The sequence below is a fragment of the Physeter macrocephalus genome, unplaced genomic scaffold (assembly GCF_002837175.3).
Source record: "Physeter macrocephalus isolate SW-GA unplaced genomic scaffold, ASM283717v5 random_347, whole genome shotgun sequence".
Lineage (NCBI taxonomy): Eukaryota > Metazoa > Chordata > Mammalia > Artiodactyla > Physeteridae > Physeter > Physeter macrocephalus.
Genome location: NW_021145559.1, coordinates 35,755 through 40,374, shown reverse-complemented (window position 1 = coordinate 40,374; position 4,620 = coordinate 35,755).

The following is a 4,620-nucleotide window of genomic DNA, read 5'->3' as shown; positions in this document are numbered from 1 at the left end:
GAGCACAGGCTCCGGTCGCGCAGGCTCAGCAGCCATGGCTCACGGGCCCAGCCGCTGCGTGGCATGTGGGATCTTCCCGGACCGGGGCACGAACCCGTGTCCCCTGCATCAGCAGGCGGACTCTCAACCACTGCGCCACCAGGGAAGCCCTCCTTTGCTTTTATCTTTGTATTTACTTACATTTTCTTGTAAGAGTTTGAAGAACCATGATCCGGCTAGGAACTGAGGCCCAGCGAGTCCCATAGCAAGCCCCACACAAGGCTCCGTTACAGATGGGTGGAAGAGCATGCAACCAAGCAGCCAAGGCGGGCTAGTGGCGAAGGTCCAGACACGTAATGGTCCCCACGAGGAGGGGGGACCATGAGAGGAAGCAGGGAACAGGGTTCCATTAGCAGCAGCAGGTCAGGATGGGGAGGGCAAGCCCAGGAGTGCTTCTCCCCAGGCATTTGGAGGCTTCCTGCCTCTCCAACCCTGAGGAAGCATTTGGCTCTCTCAAGCCTTCTCATCTTCCCTCTCTGACTGCTCTCATCTCCCCTGAGAAAACCCACTCTGAGAATTTGTGCTGGGGGTGGAGCCCCGGTCCCAGCTCAGGTCTTGTCGCTCAGCTGGGACATGACACCTCCAAGCCCGCCTTCACAGGCGCCATCCCCCACCTTAGCCATTGCCTGCCTTACACCCTCTGGTGGCCGCCACCACCCTCAAGATAAATCCTGGCTCTGCAGGCTACCACACCAGGCCTTTCCTCCCCCACCTCCCCTCCGGCCTCTGCTCCAGCCAGACTGCAGAGCTGTGCCCTCACTCGCCTCCTGCCTGGCACTTGCTGCTCCCTCTGCCTGTGCCCTGGATGCTTCTCCACCCTCGGCCATTTCTCCTAACTCCCCACCATTGCTCCTCTAAGTCCCAGCCCAGGTGCCCCATCAGGTACTTCCCTCTGTCACATCACTTACCACAGTCTTATCACTGTCAATATCTATCTCCTCCTCTAATGGGGATCTACTTGAGGGTAGGGCTAGGGTCCCTCCTGTTCACAGTTAAATGTCCAGCACACAGCACTGTCTTTGTCACCCGGGCAACCTCAATGAATATTTATTGTATGAGTAAGAACTCTACTGATCACCTTCTTTGTGCTTGTCATTGTCTCTTTTTTTATATATAAATTTATTTATTTAATTTATTTATTTTTGGCTGTGTTGCATCTTCGCTGCTGCGCGTGGGCTTTCTCTAGTTGTGACGAGTGGGGGTTACTCCTCATTGCAGTGGCTTCTCTTGTTGCAGAGCATGGGCTCTAGGCTTGTGGGCTTCAGTAGTTGTGGGTCGTGGGCTGTAGAACGCAGGCTCAGTAGTTGTGGCGCATGGGCTTAGATGCTCCACAGCATGTGGGATCTTCCTGGACCAGGGATCGGACCCATGTCCCCTGCATTGGCAGGCGGATTCTCAACCACTGCACCACCAGGGAAGCCCTAGTCATTGTCTTAAAGTATCTAATTTAATCTTCACCAGAACCCTAGAGGTAGGTTTATCATTTTCCATATAGGGAAACTGAAGTGCAGAAAGCGGAAGTGAAGGTCCAAATCACACAGCGAGTCTGCGGTAGGTCTCCTGGCCCTGAAACTGCAATGGGCTGGGAAGGAAGGCCCTGCTGAGTTCCCGGAGTGATGACTGAGCCATGGCACTGGGACCCACGCTGCAGCTCTCGTTACACAGGGCTGGGCTGGCTCCAGCAGCCTTGTCTTGCTAGCTCTCTGGACTGCTGCATCGGCCTGGACCATCCCCGCCTCCCTCACCGACCGGGAACTGTGCTCCTCAGATTTCCAGGGCAGGGGCCAGGCCTCTGATGTCAAATGCGGCCTGCAAGCTCTGGCTCTTGGCATGCCAAGATGCTGGCACCCAGGGGAGGCAGCCCCAGAGGCAGGAAGCCTGGTCCAGGCCTAGGCAAGACTCTGTACTACCCTTCTACCAGCAGGACCAGCTACATAATTTGAGGGACCCAGGGCAAAATGAAAATGCAGGCCCCTTATTCAAAAATTAGTATGAATCTCAAGATGGGATAGTAGAGCATTAAATCAAGTACAGGGACCTTCAAAGCATGGGTCAACGCCTGTGAAGCCAGTCCTATCCTCAGACCTTGGTTTCTTCACCTGTCAAATGGGCAAATGATGGCCACCTGGCCAGGCAGTGATGAGGATGAGGTGGGAGATGTAATCAGGAGTTTCAATGAACAGCCTGAGGTTGGGTAGGGGTCCGTGTGGACATCATTTGTTGTTTACCTCTCAGCATTAACTAGCAGACCAATTCTTGTCAGGAGTTTGATTCCTCACACAGCTCCTTTTCATGAACTAAAAACTAAGGCTCAGGCAAAATGGCTTGGTCAGGGTCACACAGAGACTCAGTGGGGGAAGCCAAGATCAGAGCCCTGGCCAGTCTCTGCAAAACTGGTGCTTTTTGTAACACAGGCAGAGAGAGAAGGGCAAGAGGAAGGGGGTTGCTGCTCAGGACAAAGAAGGCCACTGTGCAGACACAAAGACCTGACCATAGAGGCTCCTGCAGGGGCTGGGCCAGATGGGTGGATAGAAAAGCCCCTTGGCGACTGGGGGAGGTGCCAGGAGCTGCCTCCCAGCCTCTCCCTGGTCGTGATGGGGGTGGGGAGGTGGCACGCAGAAGCTGGGAAATGGGTCATGGAGGAGAAACAGATTCAGGGCTAGGCCCCTTATCCCAACCCCAGGCCCAGGCCACCAGAGCCAGAGCTACCCACTCTGTCTCTCCCCAGCTTCTCCTGGGCAGCCTGCCAGCTGAAGGGATCCCCCCCTCATACCACCCACCACCTTGCTTTCCCCCACCTCAGTGAGAGTGGGTCTCGTCAGGGAGCTGACCATCTGACAGCTCCAACCTCACAATCCTGCTCAGAAACTTCTGGCTACTCTCCATCACCCACAGCGGGAGGAAGCATAAGCCCCTCAGTGTGTCACTCAAGGTCCTTCGTGACCTGCCCCGTTGACCTTTCCACAGCCCCCTGTCCCTACTCCTTATCAGCCTTCCACAACCTAGTCATATGAGACATCCCACAGTTTTCCAAATCACTCAGTCCACTCACAACCCTGCGTTTGCTCATGCTTTTCCTTCCTCCTGGAGAGATCTTTCCCCCTGCTCATTGCTGACTGAAATCCTTTCTCCTTCACTAACCAGTTCAAGGCCCCCTCTACCAGACAGCTTTCCTCTACCCCCACGGTTGGATGTAATCGCCACTCTGCCTCCAATGTTGGATTCACCCATTCTCTTGCAGGGCTTACCCGAGTCTGGCTTGAGCTGTAGTTTGTGTTTTTTGTTTTTTTGTTGTTTTTTTTTTGAGGTACGCGGGCCTCTCACTGTTGTGGCCTCTCCCGTTGCAGAGCACAGGCTCTGGATGCACAGGCTCAGTGGCCATGGCTCATGGGCCTAGCCGCTCCGCGGCATGTGGGATATTCCCGGACCGGGGCACGAACCCGTGTCCCCTGCATCGGCAGGCGGACCCTCAACCACTGCGCCACCAGGGAAGCCCTTGTGCTGTAGTTTGGATCCATAAAGCCTGCCTGGAGGAGGGGGCATTTGAGCTGGGCCTTAAAGGGTAGGTGGACTTGACTGGTGGATGACAGTGGTAAGCATCCAACAAGAGCTCACAGAACCAGCTCTCTCTTAAACACTTTAAGTCAATCTATTTGGTTCAGATAGCAAGGGGTCCACAGTTCAGAATGGCAGGAGATGAGTGTGGGGGGCCGGGTCAAGGGCTAGATAAACTGCAAGGGCCAAGTCATGGCAGGTTTTATATGACATACCACGGACTTTTTTTGTTTGCTTATTTAAAACACATCTGAATTTATTTCTCAGCTCTATGGTTTACTAAGTAATTCTGCTTTTATCTTTATTATTTTCTTCCCTTTAATTACCTTGTGGTAGCTTTTCTGTTCTTTTTATACAAGCTTATTGAAGTGAATGCCTATTTTGTTTCTTGTCATTTTTTAAAATAACATAAGCATTTAAAGCTATGTTTTCCCTCTGAATTTAGCTTCGGCTGCACATTGTACATTTTGATATGTAAAGTTTTCTTTATGATTATTTTATAAATAGTTGGTCATTGAATTTTTTATTTCTTTGACCCAGTAAAAGTCTTTTTAGGGGAATATTTAGGCTTAGGAGTTGTTTGTTTTAATTGTTAATAAAAATATTGTGTTATGAATTTCTAGTTTTATTTCAGGTATATAGGGGGACGTTGGTTTAATTAAAGCATGTAGTTTATGTATATTTTATTTTTTAGAATTTACTTTTTTTTTTTTTTTTTTTTTCGGTACGCGGGCCTCTCGCTGTTGTGGCCTCTCTCGTTGCGGAGCACAGGCTCCAGACGCACATGCTCAGCGGCCATGGCTCACGGGCCTAGCCGCTCCGCGGCATGTGGGATCTTCCCGGACCGGAGCACGGACCCGTGTCACCCGCATCGGCAGGCGGACTCTCAACCACTGCGCCACCAGGGAAGCCCTAGAATTTACTTTTTACGTGTTCTATGGATTTTTTAAAAGGAGATGTGTGTTCACTTTTTATAGGATCCATCTTTTGATATTTTATTAGTTTAGTTGTACCATACACATACAC